Consider the following 23,592-nt stretch of genomic DNA (forward strand, 5'->3'; position numbering starts at 1 on the left):
CATGTTCTGCTGCTGATAATAACAATTAGTGGACAGACATACTTAATATGTTCTGATGCTAACAGCAACAAGTGGTAAGAGTTACACAACATGTGCACATCACACCAACAATAGTTCGTAGTGTGATGATCCATAACTTTTCAGGTTGCACGAAAGTTACAAGAAAAGTTATATAAATTTTAACGTTCGGTTCATTTAATTTCTAACAGATTTTTTTAATGTACAGGTTTGAATATTTTTATCTTTTATACTGCAAGTCACTGATTCGTGGATAATAAATGAAAATAAGAAATGCAGTCTTCATATCGCTTCACTTGAATAATTTATGTGACAATTTGTCTCTCAGTCATGTTCAGTTGGACACCGTTGAGCAATAAATTCCCTGCTATCTCTTGTTATTTCGAAACCGCTTAGTCATTCGAGGCTTTAAACCGCTTACTCATTCGGGGGTTTCAACATTTTTCTAACATGAGCTCAGGTTGAGTCCTAATAAACGACTGTCAACGGATAAACAGAAAGACGAACGAGAGGCTCGAACCGTGGCCGAAGCCGTACAGCGCTGGGCTTGTCAATTTATGGACCACGGTTCGAACTTCTCGTCCATCCTTCTTTTTATTCCCATACTAACAATCAAATAAACACTATCATTAACAACCTGCTGCCTCTTCTCCTGATCATTTCACCGTCTTATTAAAAAAATGGTAATCACAAAAAGAGCAAACCTACTCGCGGTCTATTTTTCACATTCTACCATCCACAGTTCTTCCGTGTCATTGGTTGTGTATTAGTATATTTATACAGAAGGGTAAATATCCTCCCCCTCCCCTCATTTATGCCGAAAGAAATGCTGGGTTTTTAGTCATGCAGACACCCTGTGGGGAGAGTGGCAACCTTAACAGCGAAATTATTTTATTTAGAGGGATTTAACTAACTTTGGAAACATGAGACAAAACCAGCTGGAGCAAACGGTTAAGAAAAAGCAAAGTCCGTTGGACTTGTTAATGTCGGGACCACGGTTCAAGTCCCCTGTCCACCTTTCTAGGCCCCTTACCCCTAGGAACAAGCCACTGTGTCAAGGTGACCCAGCGTCAAGGAGTCTTTCCTTTGAACAAACATTTACTTAATTCTACTGTATATACGTAGATTCACAGATGTTTTTCTTATGTTTAGATACTATGAAGAGAAGACTTCTCTGCCCGTATTACAAAATAATATTATTTGTGTGGGAGAGAAGTTTTATCTTAGTCACAACTGACGTCACCACGTGTATTGCTGACGTCTTTTCTTGACGTCACTTTTCACTTTGAAGTCGTTACTTTCTGTAAATAAGATTTAGAAAATTATTAACAGGATGCCATCTTAATTTACCTAAGATTTTTATCTTTTCTCAACAAGTCAAAGATGTTAATTACTTCACTTAATTTTCTTCGTCTCTTCCTTCGGAGATTCAGAGAACAGACCTTGATACAACATTTATCAGTCTTTTGCATGCCTATCTTTCTTCACGTGTGCTAACCTATTTCTGGTTATGGGATCAAGTTCGGGCTCCTGGCCCTGCCGCTTAATCTCATAGAACAGGTTTCAAAAGTTCGTGCTCTGTGAGCCCCATCGTAACTCTCCTTAAAACTGTGTATAGGGTTTTATTCAATCATCTCCTGGCCACCCTGAGATAAGAGGGTCTTCATGACATTACTGTGACTCTCCTGTGTCCGAGACTTCCATTTGCACTGCCTTGTTTCTGATCCCTGCCTTTCACTATGCTCTTAATGTCTTCTGATTATCTTATATATTATCGTGCCTTAGGTTAACTTAACTCGAATTAACGTATATTTACATACGGTTAACAACCAATAACCAAGTTATATTAACTAGAGGGTTACATTAGTTTGAAAACTCATACCCTTACCTTTGATGAGTTCCGAGGGTTTTTATACTGCCGGAGCCCGGCCATGGGCCAGGCTAGTCTGGTGCTTGCCTGGTCTACCAAGGTGTTGCTGCTGGAGGTCCGAAGCCCTACATATCCGTCACAGACTGGTTGATCTGGCACCTGGTGAAGATACTTGTCCAGTTTCCTCTTGAAGACTTCTACACTTGTCCCAGCAGTGTTTCTAATATCTTCTAGTAAGATGATGAATAATCTGGGGCCACTGATGCTGATACAGTGTTTCCTTATTCCAAATGTTTGTTGTTTAAGTTTGAGGATGGGTTAAATCCAGCCATCCTTCCTAACTTCAGTTGGGTAGATGACAGGATACCAAGCTTTGTTGAGTACGAGCTGCCATCCACTGATGTGACAGACATAGTACTTAACCCACAACATGTAACTTAATAATCCTTACTTATCCCCAGAGCTGCACAGATGTGGGGAAAGGGTTCTTTCTCTCATCACATCACTGGCCATTTATTAATATACTTATCATATAATCAAAAATTACTTTCAAGCCAAGTTAACGAAAACATTTACAGTCGTGTCATTGCGATTTCCAGGGGGCATTTATAACGGCTCTGAAGGTCTCTAAGTTAGAGCACGCCACAGTGTCCTCTAACTCAAGAGACACATGTGCAACACTTGGGTATCTTCATTATGGAAAATTTTCGCCACACAGTGGCTTCATCAGTCCAATACAAAGAAGAATGGTGAATATAAGAAAGAGTTTGTGGTAATCAGTCCCCCAGCCTGGAGTTGATTATACTGAACCCCAGGCTGAGGGACTGATTACCTCAAACTCCTTCTGATCTTCACCATTCTTCTTCTTTGTACTGGACTGATGAAGTCACTGTGTGGCGAAATTTTTCCACAATAAAGATACCCAAGTGTTGCACATGTGTCTAATTTATCAACTTGTCGGTTCTCTGAACCACAACAAGTCAACCTTCACAGTTCTGTGATGTGTCGCATTCTACATACACTTTCCTTCTCTTCAAATTTCCAGTTTTGTTTTTGTCTGTCACACAATAAAACTATTGTTTCTTTACACAACTCATTTCCCTTAATTAAAAAAAAACAAAAAGGGAAAATATAAAAAACAATCACTTTTTAACTGAGGTAACTTCGTGTTAACAATCAAAAAACCACTTCAGCTTGAGCTCGCTTACCACACACAGCTTCAGCTTTCCAATGGGTAATACGTATTTTGTTTACCTTTGTCACAGTCAGGAACTGTGTTCTCAAAGACCAAAATAAATGTTTACGTACACACAAATCACCTTTTATTATCAGTTCGATCTAAATTATTCTTGTTTTTTTCCTTCTTGATATTACATTATATGTTTGTAATTATTTATCTGGATGAAAAGAAAATCATTAACCTTTGAATTTACAATAATTACTTCCGTATTGTTATTATTAGTATTATTATCATAGTAATTTATTAATGTGAGACGGGTAAATGAAGTGGTAACCCAGGGTAAGTTATTCAGCACCAGGCATGTACATGTATGACGTGTACATGTATGACGTGTACATGTATGACGTGTACATGTATGACATGTACATGTATGACATGTACATGTATGACGTGTACATGTATGACATGTACATGTATGACGTGTACATGTATGACATGTACATGTATGACGTGTACATGTATGACATGTACATGTATGACGTGTACATGTATGACATGTACATGTATGACATGTACATGTATGACATGTACATGTATGACGTGTACATGTATGACATGTACATGTATGACATGTACATGCATGACATGTACATGTATGACGTGTACATGTATGACATGTACATGTATGACGTGTACATGTATGACGTGTACATGTATGACATGTACATGTATGACATGTACATGTATGACATGTACATGTATGACGTGTACATGTATGACATGTACATGTATGACATGTACATGTATGACATGTACATGTATGACATGTACATGTATGACATGTACATGCATGACATGTACATGTATGACGTGTACATGTATGACATGTACATGTATGACATGTACATGTATGACGTGTACATGTATGACATGTACATGTATGACATGTACATGTATGACGTGTACATGTATGACATGTACATGTATGACATGTACATGTATGACATGTGCATGTATGACGTGTACATGTATGACGTGTACATGTATGACATGTACATGTATGACATGTACATGTATGACATGTGCATGTATGACATGTACATGTATGACATGTACATGTATGACATGTGCATGTATGACATGTACATGTATGACATGTACATGTATGACATGTGCATGTATGACATGTACATGTATGACATGTACATGTATGACATGTGCATGTATGACATGTACATGTATGACATGTACATGTATGACATGTGCATGTATGACATGTACATGTATGACATGTACATGTATGACGTGTACATGTATGACGTGTACATGTATGACATGTACATGTATGACATGTGCATGTATGACATGTACATGTATGACATGTACATGTATGACATGTGCATGTATGACATGTACATGTATGACATGTACATGTATGAGGTGTACATGTATGACGTGTACATGTATGACGTGTACATGTATGACATGTACATGTATGACGTGTACATGTATGACGTGTACATGTATGACGTGTACATGTATATGTACACGTGTACATGTATGACGTGTACATGTATGACATGTATGTGTACATGTATATGTACATGTATGATGTACATGTATGACATGTACATGTATGACATGTACATGTATGACATGTACATGTATGACATGTACATGTATGACATGTACATGTATACATGTATGTATGACGTGTACATGTATGACGTGTACATGTATGACATGTACATGTCATACATGTACATGTATGACATGTACATGTCATACATGTACATGTATGACATGTACATGTATGACGTGTACATGTATGACGTGTACATGTATGACATGTACATGTATGACGTGTACATGTATGACATGTACATGTATGACGTGTACATGTATGACGTGTACATGTATGACATGTACATGTATGACATGTACATGTATGACGTGTACATGTATGACGTGTACATGTATGACGTGTACATGTATGACATGTACATGTATGACATGTACATGTATGACGTGTACATGTATGACGTGTACATGTATGACATGTACATGTATGACGTGTACATGTATGACATGTACATGTATGACGTGTACATGTATGACGTGTACATGTATGACATGTACATGTATGACATGTACATGTATGACGTGTACATGTATGACGTGTACATGTATGACGTGTACATGTATGACATGTACATGTATGACATGTACATGTATGACGTGTACATGTATGACGTGTACATGTATGACATGTACATGTATGACGTGTACATGTATGGCATGTACATGTATGGCATGTACATGTATGACGTGTACATGTATGGCATGTACATGTATGGCATGTACATGTATGACGTGTACATGTATGGCATGTACATGTATGACATGTACATGTATGGCATATGATACCGACGAGATGACCTACACACATGGGCAACATCTGGGTATCTTTCATGTAGACGTTTCGCCATCCAGTGGCTCTATCAATACAAATTCAAGGACATAATTGAAAGACAGTAGAACTATACACAAAAGATGAGGTACTCAGTCCCTCAGCCTTGGAGTTGGTGAAAAGCACCGTAGTCGTGAAGAGTCGTCAGATCTTCACGACTACGATGCTCTTTAATACGAGCAAACACGATAGACTTACTTGGAGGTCAGATCTATTTGGAGGTCAGGAGTCAACGTGGACCAGATGATGCCACTGACACAGCTGGGTTACCAGACGATGCCACTGACACAACTGGGTTGCCAGACGTTGCCACTGACACACCTGGGTTACCAGACGATGCCACTGACACAGCTGGGTTACCAGATGATGCCACTGACACAACTGGGTTGCCAGACGTTGCCACTGACACACCTGGGTTACCAGACGATGCCACTGACACAGCTGGGTTACCAGACGATGCCACTGACACAGCTGGGTTACCAGACGATGCCACTGACACAGCTGGGTTACCAGACGATGCCACTGACACAGCTGGGTTGCCAGACGTTGCCACTGACACAGCTGGGTTACCAGACGATGCCACTGACACAGCTGGGTTACCAGACGATGCCACTGACACAGCTGGGTTACCAGACGATGCCACTGACACAGCTGGGTTACCAGACGATGCCACTGACACAGCTGGGTTACCAGACGATGCCACTGACACAGCTGGGTTACCAGACGATGCCACTGACACAGCTGGGTTACCAGACGATGCCACTGACACATCTAGGTTACCAGACGATGCCACTGACACAGCTGGGTTACCAGACGATGCCACTGACACAGCTGGGTTACCAGACGATGCCACTGACACAGCTGGGTTACCAGACGATGCCACTGACACAGCTGGGTTACCAGACGATGCCACTGACACAGCTGGGTTACCAGACGATGCCACTGACACAGCTGGGTTACCAGACGATGCCACTGACACAGCTGGGTTACCAGACGATGCCACTGACACAGCTGGGTTACCAGACGATGCCACTGACACAGCTGGGTTACCAGACGATGCCACTGACACAGCTGGGTTACCAGACGATGCCACTGACACATCTAGGTTACCGTACTATTGTCACTCGTCCATATGGCCCAGACTATCCTAACACAGTTACGTAGTTACCAGACTGTCAAAACACAGGTACGTAGTTACCAGACTATCACAACACAGTTGCGTAGTTACGAGACTATCACAACACAGTTGCGTAGTTACGAGACTATCACAACACAGTTATGTAGCTATCACATTCCAAGCATATTTCAGCCTCATCTCATTCTTGCAAGTTACGCCCGTACTTACGCCCAATTAATTTAGACTTATCAACTTTACAATGCTGTTACTGACTTACGAACTTTACAATGATATTTGACCTATTCACTTTCAATACTTTCAGATCTTTACTTTGCAGTTGTTATACAGCTCCTGGTGAAGGAAATGGAAAGTAATCAAATTTAATAAAAATAAAAGGCCATAGCCGGCATGATGCGTCTTATTGGCTTCAAAAGTCCCTTCACTATTTACTTCACAAATATCATGCCTGTATTACGCATGATTAACCATCTCTTAATAATGCTTATACATTGGTAGGACAACATTTACTGAACCTTCGTTCCTTCACAAAATATTGTGAAGCTGATTTAACCTTCCTGAGAGCTATTTCAACTGTGGGATTTACCCTTCGTGTGGGATTTACTCCTGGTGTTACATTTGCCTTTTTTTTGCTGGGGTATTTACCTTTTCTGTGCAATTATTTACCTCTTGTTAGATTAAGTTCCTCTGTGGGATCACTGGTGTTTTCAGTGGAACTATTTTCTACCTCTGTGAGGTTGTCTTCTACTTCCCAGGATTATTAAACATTTGTGAAATTATAAAATTTATGTGAACTTATAAAACCTCTGTGGGGGTTGTTAAACCTTCATGAAATTATTAAATTTCTGTGTGATTATTAAACCTTCGTGGAATTATTAAACCTCTGTGGGATTATCAGACTTCAGAGGGATTGTTAAACTTCTGTGGGATTATTAAAACTTAGGGATTGCTCAACTTCTGTGGATTTATTTACCTCTCCCGCGAGATAATCTCTCCTGGAAATATAAACACAAATGCAGTATAATGTGATCCTTTATTGACAACGTTTCACCCACACAGTGGGCTTTTTCAAGTCACACACGGATCTACCTGGGGTTGGAAGGTACGAGAGTATTTATAGGCATGTTCAGAATGTTGAGGTCAGGTGGAGAATGCTGCATCTGATGATCTACCGGGTGGGGTTATAGAGTCTTGGGTAGCTTGGCAGGGGTATTGGACAAGTTGTGAGTAGACCTGCAGTGTTCTATGTTCTTATGTGGGATAGCGATGAAGAAGTTTCTTGGCGAGTGGTTCAGCTATGTTATAGAAGCCATTGTTCTGGTTGAAATTGTTGGTTGTAGAGATGAGCGATGATTCCAGGATTCTTCTGTATTGAGTGTTGTCTTCTGTGGCTATAAGTCTTGAGTTTCTGTAGTTAATTAAATGGTTGTGTGAATTGCGATGTTGTACACAGGCATTCCTTGTGTCGGTATTTTATACCATTTATTTCCATAATCTCTCCTGCTGAACAAGCAGACACCCATGGCATCACCACAGCCGAGTGCCCCTATGGGAGTGCCACAACAGAAAGCATCCAAGGTATTAACCATCAGTTACAAGCGAGTTCCATTACCCACTGCGCTTAGTAATCTCGTCTGCCAATCTTGGCACCGCCTCCCATCATCTCCGGGTCCCGCACGCCAGTGCTCAACACACAAAAGTAGGCGAACACACACACACACAGTCCTGCGTGATTACCTTACCAAACTCAGTAATAAACCCTCCCCTCTCTAAACGACCTCATTTGCATATTCATGCGATTCAGATGGGTCGTCCCTTGGCAGAGTCTGGCAATAATATATAAAGTTTAGCCAAATAAAAAAGGACAAAATTATATATATATATATATATATATATATATATATATATATATATATATATATATATATATATATATATATATATATATATACACACACACACACACACAAGTAGAGGTATGTAAATAAGACGTGTGTAGTATTATTATTATTATAATCAAGGGGAAGCGCTAAACCCGTAGGATTATACAGCGCCCAGGGGGGGATGTGGAAGGCATTCAGGCTTAATTCGGGGAACTGGAGCACAGATTCAATTCCCTAAATCAAGAGCCCCTCACCAACATCAAGGAACCTTCCATGAGGGGACGTGTGTAGTAGTAACATGATATTTATTGAGACGTTTCGCTCACAGAAGTCTCATCAATAACGACATTATTTAATGTAATTTTTTTACTGAGACGTATGTATATAGGTGTGTGTATATACAGAGTTATTTTAAGGCTTAAAATAACTTTGATGTTTGTGCACAATCGACTCGATCCACGCGCAGTCTGGACTCTAATTAACGTAAAAAAACGTAAACAAACTCAAGAAGGCTCGTGTAAATGTACGTTTTTCTTGGAGAAAACCTATTCTTCGCTCTAAGGAGATATTTTTTTTTTCAAGTCTTCTTAGGGCGAAACGTTGTGCGACAGAAGGCTTGTTCTGCAACATGTATCGGTCTTTAGACCGGTCTGCAGCACAGTCTTCGCTCAAAGTAACACAAAATGAACACACTGTTGGTGGCTTTCCTAGGGCATGCGCAGACACCTTCAATTCAAATGTTGTCAACTGTGAACGACGGAGTCTTTGCACTGGAGGTTCACTAGCTCTTTGAGATTGAACCTCGTCACTGTGCTGGAGGTTTACTACAAGCTCTTTGAGACTGAACCTTACTCTTATGTTCTTATGTTAGTGGGATGAATTTTAAAGGACCTGCCTAGTATGGGCCAACAGGCCTGCTGCAGTGTTCCTCCTTTCTTATGTTCTTAACAGAACCCGAGCTTGAACCTTCCACTGAAGCTTGAACCTTGACTATTTTCTTCAAATGTTGTAGATGATAAGCAGCTGTATAGGTTCAGACACAACTCTTTTAACAAAAAAAAAAAAAAAGGTATTCGGAATCACTGGACATATTGATTTTACCCGTAAGTCAATGTAATGCGAGTTACTCCTGGTCACAATAAACGACATTATTGTCTTAATACGCTAACCGGTACATTTCATGAGCTCTCCTGTGCTGTTGCTAAGTAACGCGTCTGTACGAAAGAGTTTTCTCAAAATAAAATAGTATGTAACGTTTATACACGTTACAACAGTAATGTTTATACACGTTACAACAGTAACGTTTATACACGTTACAACAGTAATGTTTATACACGTTACAACAGTAACGTTTATACACGTTACAACAGTAACGTTTATACACGTTACAACAGTAACGTTTATACACGTTACAACAGTAATGTTTATACGCGTTACAACAGTAACGTTTATACAAGTTACAACATTTATATTGTTATTGGTAATAACGCGGTTAAAAATTGAATATTTTTTTTGTAAGCTGACGTAGTTGTAGCATATTATAACATGTATACAAGACCTATTCTTTTGTCTTGGAGAATTAAATTGGTTGTACATGTATGATATACAATACCGACAAGATGGAGAATTAGACACATGTGCAACATCTGGGTATCTTTATTGCAGATGCTTCGCCATCCAGTGGCTTTATCAATACAAATTCAAGGACATAACTGGAAGACTGTAGAACTGTATACAAAACATTAGGTAATCAGAAGAGTACCGTAGTCGGTACTCTTCAACTCTAAGGCTGAGTTGTATACAGTTCCGCCGGGTCACCATTTGGGAAAGACCCGAGCCGGGACAGAACCGGCCAACCTGTAAAATAGATAGTTCTACTGTCTCCCAATTATGTCCTTGAATTTGTATTGATAAAGCCACTGGATGGCGAAACGTCTGCAATAAAGATACCCAGATGTTGCACGTCTCAATTTTTTCAATTAAATTTGTGAATTTAAAACCGTACAAAGGGTAGAAGCCTCAATATCAGTTGCATCTTGTCCAGCGTAAATATTCCTGATAAATCTGCAACGATCAAGAGTAGTAGACGTTCAGTCTTCTGAAAATTCACAGCAAAAGCAACGTTATACTCAGAAAAATGAAAACTGTTTATTTTCGTGATAGCCATCTTGGATTTCTGAAAACTGATCAATGCAGCTACTGTGACAAGCATCAGATCCAATATCAGGGACCACTAGGAATGAGAAATATCTGCCCACCATAAAAAACAGACTACTAAAAATTGAAGTTTCTCCATGCTGGCTGGTGTAGTTTCGGCATCGCGATCAGGTCTGTTATCCCTGGCTGTTACTAGTTTACCTGATAAACTCCAGACTAGATCTGTTATCCCTGGATGCCACTAGTTTACCTGATAAACTCCAGACTAGATCTGTTATCCCTGGATGCCACTAGTTTACCTGATAAACTCCAGACTAGATCTGTTATCCCTGGATGCCACTAGTTTACCTGATAAACTCCAGACTAGATCTGTTATTCCTGGATGCCACTAGTTTACCTGATAAACTCCCACAAGACAAAGTATGTTACTTTTATTTTTCAATTTTCTCGAAAGAAACTTGATAAAACTTTTCTCGAGCGACAAATAGCTGTTTCATCTTCTGTGGTGCTCTCTTCAGATCTAAAACATTGTGGGGGGGACGGGGGGGACACGCTGCCTCTCATGCATGTAAGATCAGAGTAAGAGATTTCCCAAGACGCTCCTAAGCCAGCCTCCCTCTCCAATTATACCGTAAGATCTGAATGACAAATCCGCTTGTATACACTCGGACAGAATATTTATAGCAATACTGGCAAGCCAAGCGGCTGTAACATCAACCATGGGTGGTCAAGAGCGCATGTGAAGCCTCTCCACCACCCTGCGAGGCCGTCGTCATGGCAACACGCCCTCTATTGACACACTCCCCTCCCCACACCCCACCCTTCCGCCACACTAAAGAAAAAAAATGAATGGGATCCCCGTACGCAGCAAACAAAAATTCCATACCCCCTCACGCCAAGTAATTTTTGTGTGAGTTTGTTTACGCAATCTGGCTAACAGTACGTGAGTGTGCAGCTTCCACACTACCTTCGTGAAGGCACCTGTGCACCACACTACCTTCGTAAAGGCACCTGTGCACCACACTACCTTCGTAAAGGCACCTGTGCACCACACTACCTTCGTGAAGGCACATGTGCACCACACTACCTTCGTAAAGGCACATGTGCACCACACTACCTTCGTAAAGGCACATGTGCACCACACTACCTTCGTAAAGGCACATGTGCACCACACTACCTTCGTAAAGGCACATGTGCACCACACTACCTTCGTAAAGGCACATGTGCACCACACTACCTTCGTGAAGGCACCTGTGCACCACACTACCTTCGTAAAGGCACATGTGCACCACACTACCTTCGTAAAGGCACCTGTGCACCACACTACCTTCGTGAAGGCACATGTGCACCACACTACCTTCGTAAAGGCACCTGTGCACCACACTACCTTCGTAAAGGCACCTGTGCACCACACTACCTTCGTAAAGGCACCTGTGCACCACACTACCTTCGTAAAGGCACCTGTGCACCACACTACCTTCGTGAAGGCACATGTGCACCACACTACCTTCGTAAAGGCACCTGTGCACCACACACCTTCGTGAAGGCACATGTGCACCACACTACCTTCGTAAAGGCACCTGTCGTCGTAAAGGCACATGTGCACATGTGCAACACACTACCTTCGTAAAGGCACATGTGCACCACACTACCTTCGTAAAGGCACATGTGCACCACACTACCTTCGTAAAGGTACCTGTGCACCACACTACCTTCGTGAAGGCACCTGTGCACCACACTACCTTCGTGAAGGCACCTGTGCACCACACTACCTTCGTAAAGGCACCTGTGCACCACACTACCTTCGTGAAGGCACCTGTGCACCACACTACCTTCGTAAAGGCACCTGTGCACCACACTACCTTCCTAAAGGCACCTGTGCACCACACTACCTTCGTGAAGGCACCTGTGCACCACACTACCTTCGTAAAGGCACTGTGCACCACACTACCTTCGTAAAGGCACTGTGCACCACACTACCTTCGTAAAGGCACTGTGCACCACACTACCTTCGTAAAGGCACATGTGCACCACACTACCTTCGTAAAGGCACATGTGCACCACACTACCTTCGTGAAGGCACCTGTGCACCACACTACCTTCGTGAAGGCACCTGTGCACCACACTACCTTCGTGAAGGCACCTGTGCACCACACTACCTTCGTGAAGGCACCTGTGCACCACACTACCTTCGTAAAGGCACATGTGCACCACACTACCTTCGTAAAGGCACATGTGCACCACACTACCTTCGTGAAGGCACCTGTGCACCACACTACCTTCGTGAAGGCACCTGTGCACCACACTACCTTCGTAAAGGCACATGTGCACCACACTACCTTCGTGAAGGCACCTGTGCACCACACTACCTTCGTAAAGGCACTGTGCACCACACTACCTTCGTAAAGGCACCTGTGCACCACACTACCTTCGTAAAGGCACTGTGTACCACACTACCTTCGTGAAGGCACCTGTGTACCACACTACCTTCGTAAAGGCACTGTGCACCACACTACCTTCGTAAAGGCACTGTGCACCACACTACCTTCGTAAAGGCACCTGTGCACCACACTACCTTCGTGAAGGCACCTGTGCACCACACTACTTTTGTAAAGGCACTGTGTACCACACTACCTTCGTGAAGGCACCTGTGTACCACACTACCTTCGTGAAGGCACCTGTGCACCACACTACCTTCGTGAAGGCACCTGTGCACCACACTACTTTCGTGAAGGCACCTGTGCACCACACTACCTTCGTGAAGGCACATGTGCACCACACTACCTTCGTGAAGGCACATGTGCACCACACTACCTCGTGAAGGCACATGTGCACCACACTACCTCGTGAAGGCACCTGTGCACCACACTACCTTCGTGAAGGCACATGTGCACCACACTACCTCGTGAATGCACCTGTGCACCACACTACCTTCGTGAAGGCACCTGTGCACCACACGCAATTTGCCTTTTTGTGTTTTTTCCCTACATTCCCGAATTTTATCATTCAAATATTTTTTTTTACATCGTATAATTAATAGACATTTCAGTCACAGTTAAAGGTACGCTCAATAAAGTCACTACATTACTGCATCAACACTACACTCAGTAACTACCACGAACACCACTCATTAATAGTCCAAGTCTGACCGACATTCATTACATTCCTCCATATGTATCAGAAACTATACACACATACCCCTAAATCTGTATCAGGAACTATTCAATCATTGTGGGAATCAACACATCCACATCAGATAAATGTTTTGAAAGAATAGTTTCCGCTACCAGCTTTACTGACAACGTCTCGCCCACTCAGTAAGCTTTACTGACAACGTCTCGCCCACAATGAGCTTCACTGACAACGTCTCGCCCAAAATGAGCTTCACTGACAACATCTCGCCTACATCATCTCACACAATTACCTCTTCACAGAAACAATAATTCGACAACAAACAAAGCTGACATTCAAAACCCCATAAATTAATATAAAATTTAACGATAGAGCTTCTGCAGAAATTATTCAATAGTAAATAAATCTGCTTGATTTGTTAATGACATTTACAACACGCAAGATAAAAAGTAGATTGTAGACGTGTTGTTGACGTGTTGTAGACGTGGACCTCTCCTTTCTATTGAAGGAGCCAGCGTGGGGATAACAACGCTTTGATGATCTGTAATAACTATCTCACTCTATAGTTACTAGGAATACTATAACCACTATAGTTATCAAGAGCAATGTTATTACCCTGCATTACAGTAGTCCTCGTGAACAATGTTATTACTACCTTGTAATATAGTCATCATGAACAGTTGTTACTACCCTGCATTATAGTTCTAAGAACAATGTTATTAAAATCCTGCATTATAGTCATCATGAACAATGTTGTTACTACCCTGCATTATAGTCACCATGAACAATGTTGTTACTACCCTGCATTATAGTCATCATGAACAATGTTGTTACTACCCTGCATTATAGTCACCATGAACAATGTTGTTACTACCCTGCATTATAGTCACCATGAACAATGTTGTTACTACCCTGCATTATAGTCATCATGAACAATGTTGTTACTACCCTGCATTATAGTCACCATGAACAATGTTGTTACTACCCTGCATTATAGTCACCATGAACAATGTTGTTACTACCCTGCATTATAGTCATCATGAACAATGTTGTTACTACCCTGCATTATAGTCATCATGAACAATGTTGTTACTACCCTGCATTATAGTCACCATGAACAATGTTGTTACTACCCTGCATTATAGTCATCATGAACAATGTTGTTACTACCCTGCATTATAGTCATCATGAACAATGTTGTTACTACCCTGCATTATAGTCATCATGAACAATGTTGTTACTACCCTGCATTATAGTCATCATGAACAATGTTGTTACTACCCTGCATTATAGTCATCATGAACAATGTTGTTACTACCCTGCATTATAGTCATCATGAACAATGTTAATATCCTGCATTATAGTAAATACAGTCTTTACATTACAGTCATTAAAACATTATAGTCACTACTATACATTATAGTCATTAGTAACTACAGTCACTACCCTATACTACCGTCATCAAGAACACTACGCTTCACCATCTGTGTGATCAAATACCCGACAGTAGTTCATCGACTTATCAACAGGTGGCAGAACAGCACAGACATGTAACGAATTCCGAACGAGAAATGCATTTGTCGTTTTGAAAAATGACATACGTCAGTTTAGGTGGCGCGGTCTGGGATTTACCAGATTGTTATGCAAGAGGTAATTTAAAAAAGTAACGTAATTACAAGAGCGCACGAGGCAGCAGACGGAGGCTAAGTGAACAACGAGGAATATAATTCTCGCTGTGAAGGGCTTTTAATGACCCGTAAATATGACGGGTGTGTAATCTGAGGATAACAATGGCTCTGATTCTGGAAGTGGTTCATTTCTTATTAAGCTTTAAAACCTGCAAATCATCGGAGAATTTAGTATGTGTATGTGTGTGTGTGTACTCACCTATCTGTGGTTGCAGGGGTCGAGTCACAACTCTTGGCCCCGAGTCACAGCTCCTGTATGTTCACCTTACTTATTTCACCTATAAAAGGTTGTAGGAGTCTTAGCTCCTGGCCCCACCTCTAAACTTGCCTCTTGCCAGATTCATTTCCCCAAGGCTCGTGGACTATCGTACCTACCCTTAAAACTATGCGTGGAGCCTGTCTCCACCACTTGTCGAGTCCACTTTCTGACCACCCTCAGATTAAGAAATACTTTCAGACATCCCTGTGCCTTATCTGTATCTAACATCCAGCTGTGCCCCCCGAGTACCTGTTTCCAGCATCTCAAACAGCCTGTCCCTTTCTATTCTATCATACTTATGTATTTTGCAAGCTGAGGGGTTCAGCACTGGTATAGCAAGCTAAAAATGTGGTTTTATTTACTTGGTGAAGAACAATCAGCCAGTTCTTATAAAGTTTTCTTACCTTGACTGGTGATGCGTATACAGCTGATGTTTTAGAGGAAAGGTTAGATGTTATGTCAACTACTAGACCCTGTTTCTTACACGACTCCAGAAAAATCAGACACATGTGCAATACTTGGGTATCTTAACTGAGGAAACATTTAGCCACACAATGGCTCCATCAGTCCAATACAAAGAAGGATGGTCAAGATCAGAAGGAGATTGAGGTAATCGGTCCCTCAGCCTGAAGTCGATGAAATCAATCCATTGATGAACTGACTGAGGTAATCAGTCCATCAATGGACTAATTACATCGACTCCAGGCTGAGGGACTGATTACCTCAGTCTCCTTCTAGTCTTCACTATTCTTTTTTGTTCATTCTTCTTTGTATTGTACTGATGAAGCCACTGTGTGGCGAACCGTTTCTTCAATAAAGTGTTACACATGTGTCTAATTTATTAACTTCTCAGTTCTTTGAACCATTTATCTACATCCATGACCCCCAGAAGTTTCTCGCCCTCAGAGGAGCACAAGCAAGGTCTTCCTACATACACAAATAACCCGCACATAGAAGAGAGGAGCTTCGACGACGTTTCGGTCGTATACAGAAAATAACACGGGGTCGGGTTATCTCCTCTCCTTCATCTGCAACATGAATATGGAAATGCATTGCCTTTATCCGGCGAACACGCGGAAACAGGGACAAGTGAAGTACGTTTCCTGCCCGATGGATTGCCTGACCCCGACGCTCCACGACAGAGACGGGCTACAATTTGCCTGGAAATACGATATTTTTATGCTATTGCAAAATTATTATTATTATTATTAATTGTTTATGATCTATAAGTGAAATAAACCATACTAACTTTTTTTATATATTGTGAAATGTGGAGACTGTTTCCAATATTTTGAATACTGTTCTCACAAACAAGATATTGGAGACAAAGTCTCCATGTTTTACAGTATCGGCAGCCGTATTTCCCCAAGGCTTGGAGACAAACAATAAATCCTTCACCATCACTCACACCACAGCTGTTTTCTCAGGAGTACAATTATACCTCACGATTCAATAACCCAGCAATATGCCTAATCAATTTTCAAAATGCCGGCAATGTACTTCCCACCTCCATTACTTACGTCTGCAGATAACCGATTTTCTCGAGTCCCTTCGGAGATGTTACCCTTACACACACTCCAACAGCACGTCAAACTCTTCCCAACATCACGTGTCTTTAAATCCTTCATATCTACCCCCCCCCACCCCCGCCCGCCTTTGTAATCTCCTGCACACACATTCCTCCAACCCATCCTCCGATGTCCCCTACACTTCCTTCCTCTCACCCCAGATTTAGGCACCCTCTTTAACACACACTCTTGCTCCATCCTTTCTACATGGCCAATCCCTCTGTATAAGCGCCCTCCTGCTCTTTCATGATAATATATCCTCTTAAAATTTAGTCTTCTTATTCACTGAGGTTGAAACTTCATTTTCACCATGAGGTAAAATATTCGTAAATTTACTCGTGGCGTCGAGTGTTGAAAATTTTGTGTGTACTCACCTAATTGTGGTTGCAGGGGTCGAAACTCAGCTCCTGGCCCCGCCTCTTCACTGATCGCTACTAGGTCCTCTCTCTCTCTCTCTCTCTCTCTGCTTCCAGAGCTTTGTCATACCTCGTCTTAAAGCTATGTATGGTTCCTGCCTCCTCTACATCACTTGTTAGGCTATTCCACTTCCTGACAACTCTATGACTGAAGAAATACTTCCTAACATCCCTCTGACTCGTCTGAGTCTTCAGCTTCCAATTGTGACCCCTTGTTCTGTGTCTTCTCTCTGGAACAACCTATCTCTGTCTACCTTATCTATTCTACACAGTATTTTGTATGTCGTTATCATGTCTCCCCTGACCCGCCTGTCCTCCAATATCGTCAGTCCGATTTCCCTCAACCTTTCTTCGTAGGACATACCCCTGAGCTCCGGAACTAGCCTTGTTGCAAACCTTTACACTTTCTCTAATTGTGTGTGTGTGTGTGTGTGTGTGTGTGTACTCACCTAATTGTACTCACCTAATTGTGGTTGCAGGGGTCGAGACTCAGCTCCTGGCCCCGCCTCTTCACTGATCGCTACTGGATCCTCTCTCTCTCTGCTTCCTGAGCTTTGTCATACCTCTTCTTAAAACTATGTATGGTTCCTGCCTCCACTACTTCACTTGCTAGGCTATTCCACTTGCTGACAACTCTATGACTGAAGAAATACTTCCTAACGTCCCTGTGACTCGTCTGAGTCTTCAGCTTCCAGTTGTGACCCCTTGTCCCTGTGTCCCCTCTCTGGAACATCCTATCTCTGTCCACCTTGTCTATTCCCCGCAGTATCTTGTATGTCGTTATCATGTCTCCCCTGACCCTTCTGTCCTCCAGTGTCGTCAGTCCGATTTCCCTTAACCTTTCCTCGTACGACATTCCCTTGAGCTCTGGGACTAGCCTTGTTGCAAACCTTTGTACTTTCTCTAACTTCTTGACGTGCTTGACCAGGTGTGGGTTCCAGACTGGTGCTGCATACTCCAGTATGGGCCTAACATACACAGTGTACAGTGTCTTGAACGATTCCTTATTAAGGTATCGGAACGCTATTCTCAGGTTTGCCAGGCGCCCGTATGCTGCAGCGGTTATTTGGTTGATGTGTGCCTCCGGTGATGTGCTCGGTGTTATGGTCACCCCAAGGTCTTTCTCCCTGAGTGAGGTCTGTAGTCTTTGTCCACCTAGCCTATACTCTGTCTGCGGTCTTCTTTGCCCCTCCCCAATCTTCATGACTTTGCATTTGGCTGGATTGAATTCGAGAAGCCAGTTACTGGACCACATGTCCAGCCTCTCCAGGTCTCTTTGCAGTCCTGCCTCATCCTCGTCCGATTTAATTCTTCTCATCAACTTCACGTCATCTGCGAACAGGGACACTTCAGAGTCTATTCCTTCCATCATGTCGTTCACATATATCAAAAATAGCACTGGTCCTAGAACTGACCCCTGTGGGACCCCGCTCGTAACAGGCGCCCACTGTGATACCTCTTCACGTACCATGACTCGTTGCTGCCTCCCTGTCAGGTATTCCCTTATCCATTGCAGTGCCCTTCCTTTTACGTGTGCCTGATCCTCCAGCTTCTGCACTAATCTCTTGTGGGGAACTGTGTCAAAGGCCTTCCTGCAGTCTAGGAAAACGCAATCTACCCAACCCTCTCTCTCGTGTCTTACTTCTGTTACCTTGTCATAAAACTCCAGGAGGTTTGTGATACAAGATTTGCCTTCCATGAACCCATGCTGGTTTTCATTTATAATCTTGTTCCTTTCCAGGTGTTCGACCACTCTCCTCCTGATAATCTTCTCCATGACTTTGCACACGATACATGTCAGAGACACAGGTCTGTAGTTTAGTGCCTCGTTTCTGTTTCCTTTCTTAAATATGGGGACTACATTAGCTGTCTTCCATTTCTCAGGTAGTTGCCCAGTTTCAAGGGATGTGTTGAAGATTGTGGTTAGAGGCACACACAGCATCTCTGCTCCTTCTCTAAGGACCCATGGGGAGATGTTGTCCGGTCCCATCGCCTTTGAGGTGTCAAGGTCACTTAAGAGCTTCTTCACCTCCTCCTCAGTTGTTCGTATGTCATCCAACACTTGTTGGTATATTCCCTCTTGATGTTCCCTTCTGTTCTGTCTTCCCACAGCCCTTCCTGTCTCTACTGTAAAAACTTCCTTAAATCTCCTGTTCAGCTCCTCACATACCTCCTGATCATTTCTTGTGAGTTCTCCACCTTCTGTCCTTAATCTGATCACCTGGTCTTTGACTGTTGTCTTCCTCCTGATGTGGCTATACAACAGTTTCGGGTCAGTCTTGATTCTCGATGCTATGTCATTTTCATACTGTCGCTGGGCCTCCCTCCTTACCTGTGCGTACTCATTCCTGGCTCTGCGACTGATCTCCCTATTTTCGTGTGTTCTCTGCCTTCTGTGTGTGTGTGTGTGTGTGTGTGTGTGTACGCAAGAGGAGCGCACGAACAAGGGAACACAGTAGGAAACTAAAAAATAACAATACTTATCCAGCCCCAGGGTGGTAAAGAAGAGGAACAAGACAGATGAGCGGGTTGGCAAGGAAAGATTTCCAAATAACAGTTTCAGAAAAAGGTACGAGGCTCAGAACAAGGCTGGGACCTGCATAACCAGAGACTTTCTATATAGTATGCCACTGATGTCAGCTAGGTCTTTATAAGTTGTGCGATGTATCTGTAGAAATATTATTATTATTATTATTATTATTATTATTATTATTATTATTATTATTATTATTATTATTCAGTGTAGCTGTGGAGGCGGGGTGATACGAATCGAAGAACGAATGATAACCAGGTTTGATCCCAAGAAAAGAGGGATATCTTTAATTCCTTGGATCCAGAGTCCTTCACAAGCACCAAGGAAGACAGAGTAGGAGAAGCAGCGCCCGAGTGGCGCTGTATGGTAAATTGGTGCCTTGCTGGTAGTGAAGGACTCTTACTCCCAGAAACTGGAGCTGTCCTTCCATTCCTCGCATGAAACCTCATTATCTCCAATTCTCCAGGCGTTGTATGATCCTTACAGGTTTACCGCTTCCCACAAATAATAATAATAATAATAATAATAATGCTATTTTAATTGTAATTACTACAACTACTACTACCATGACTATTACAACATCGACTGCTACAACAACTATTATTACTACTACTGCTATTACTACCACTACTACTACTATGCACTGGCAGAAGTGGCAGGAGTTACTGTAAGGGGTGATACTGAGGTACTGGAGATCATTACTGACATCAATATGACTAGTGTCAACAACCTTGGCCACCTTCCAACACCCGCCACCTGATGGGGTCAAGACCTACCTCGTGAAGAAAATTAATAATCGCGGAGTTATCTTACAGGTAAATCCTCACAATATTCTCTCTCTCTCTCTCTCTCTGGCACACACACGACTGCACATATATTTTATCGTTAAAGGTGGTGAGATGCAGAATAATTAGCCAGAAATAGTGAGAGAGCTGGAGGAAATATTTCGATAAATTATTGAATAAAGAGGATGAAATGATGAGAGAAATTTCATGGTTGGAGAAAAAAAAAAGGAACTAAGGTCTATCACAATGAGCGAAGAAGTGAATATGGAGGAAACGAGAGAAGCAACGACAATATTCAAAATTCGAAATGCAGTGGGATGGATGGAACAACACAAATGCTGAAAGTTGGGTGGGGATAAAGTTTTTTATGTTTAGTGCCTATTATTGTGTGTATGAACAAAGTGCCAGTGGTTAGTGACTGTCTTCAATGTGAGTATTATAGAAGGTAAGCGGCCAGTGATGGCCAGAGAGAATGTGTGGTTCTTCTGTACAAAGGTAAAGGGTATACAAAAATTTAGGAATGACTGAGATAACGTCTATTCAGTAAACAAAGTACATGTATATGGCAGAACTGTGAGAAACACCAATTTGAAAGACAAAACTTATGACTATACAAAAAGAGTGAAAATTTAAAAAGGAAATATAAGTACGAATCAAATGTTTGTATTAAAAGTGAATGTTAGAAATATTAAAAATGAAAGTAAAGCCGTTAGCTGCATTTATAAATTTGCAAAAATTAAAAAGAAAGAAAACACTGCTGACTTGAACTCGTGACCCTCAGCTGTGAAGCACACACATTACCCTTCAACCGTAGACATGCAATAATGTTGAAACTGGTAGTCTTACTGATGAATCCTCAGTGTGATAAGGTTCCCAAACATTAATTCAATATCCACGAGGAATCGCTAGATTAATAGCTGTCATACATCGCCTGGGAGATAATAGGTGTGGTGGCATCCTAAATAACTTTTTCATACCAGTGATATCACTGTCTCGAAGCCAATAAGAAAGTTCTCGTTGACTCAAAGTAGTCGTTTTGTATAATGTGATATCACCTGTTTACTGTGATCTTATTGCATATACTTTTGTGTTTATTCTCACACCCCAACATGTTTCTACATTCACTTTATCATTCTACATTTTAACACCCTCTCCAGACTTCTCCACCAACTTCTGTGGGTCCACTTCTAAATCTCCCAAGTGTCCAGTCATCGGTAAACATCAACTGTTACATCTTTCACTATATCATTCATTACCTCTCAAGACCACACGTCTACCTAACACTCACCTCACAACACTGTCATACATTAAAAAAAACACCGTGGTATCACACACTCTTATTTAAGATCCACTTCTTCAGTAAAGCAGTTTTTCTGCGTTCCTGCTCTCCCTAACCTGAGTGTTAATACACAAATAACCCGCACATAGGAGAGAGGAGCTTAAGACGACGTTTCGGTCCAACTTCGACCATTTACAAAGTCCAAGTCGGACCAAAACGTCGTCGTAAGCTGCTCTCTCCTATGTGAGGGTTATTTGTGTATTGTTCCAGTCACGATATTGTGACTTTGTGTTATTTACTGAGTGTTAATCTCGTCAAAATTCTATATTTTCAACAAATTACTACTTTTGAACGTTTCCCTTCCCCATATAATTTGTTTTGTGTCCCTTTCACAGTAAAACACTTTTCACTGTGAAAATTTTCTACTTTATTGCCATTTTTCATCTCATTATTCCACTAATTATTGCTCTTGCCAGAGATACTTAACAACATCTGGCTCTTATTCTTGATATGATTTGCTTTTTATAGCTCACCTGGATCAATTATCAAACTGTTATAATCATAACTGTAATTTTTAAAGGGGGGGCGACCGGTAAGCCAGCGGAAGGTCTCGGTCAGATGACCAAGCTGTGGGTTATCATATGACTAGGACCCGCATCAGGAAACACGAACAACATCAGCTCCTTGCAAACACTGAGTTTTCGTTTGTTGTAGTAACTTTGTTACTACAGTAACTGTAGTAACTTTGTTACTGCAGTGAGCATGGCCAAAGTTACTGAGAGCCTCGGATCATGATCACTCTTATTAAGTGTAGTACGTAGTACAAATTAGTAATTTCCTCGAGTCCTTCAAGCGTAATTATGAATCCCTACAAAAACAAGGATCATATTTGGAGCCAACAATGGCAGCAACGATCCAGTCAAAACTCAATGGTAGTAACAAGTGTTGTAAGCCACTTATAATAGTACAAACAATAACCCCCAATAACAGTGTGTTACAATGCACAATATTACACGTTATGATGTTGGCGTCCTCTGTCAAGTACAACAAAAATCACATTGTTCCGAAACTGAATTACTAGCAATGATTTTTTTTATGTATTGTTCAGACGCGAACGCTTTAAATAGCACGTAAACGCCTGCGCAATATGCGCGACAGAATTCAAGGGAGGGGAAAAGGGGACGGCTTGACTATCCTTCCCTTCTCCATTCAGAACTGT

This window comes from Cherax quadricarinatus, chromosome 18 (genome assembly GCF_038502225.1).
Source record: "Cherax quadricarinatus isolate ZL_2023a chromosome 18, ASM3850222v1, whole genome shotgun sequence".
Taxonomy (NCBI): domain Eukaryota; kingdom Metazoa; phylum Arthropoda; class Malacostraca; order Decapoda; family Parastacidae; genus Cherax; species Cherax quadricarinatus.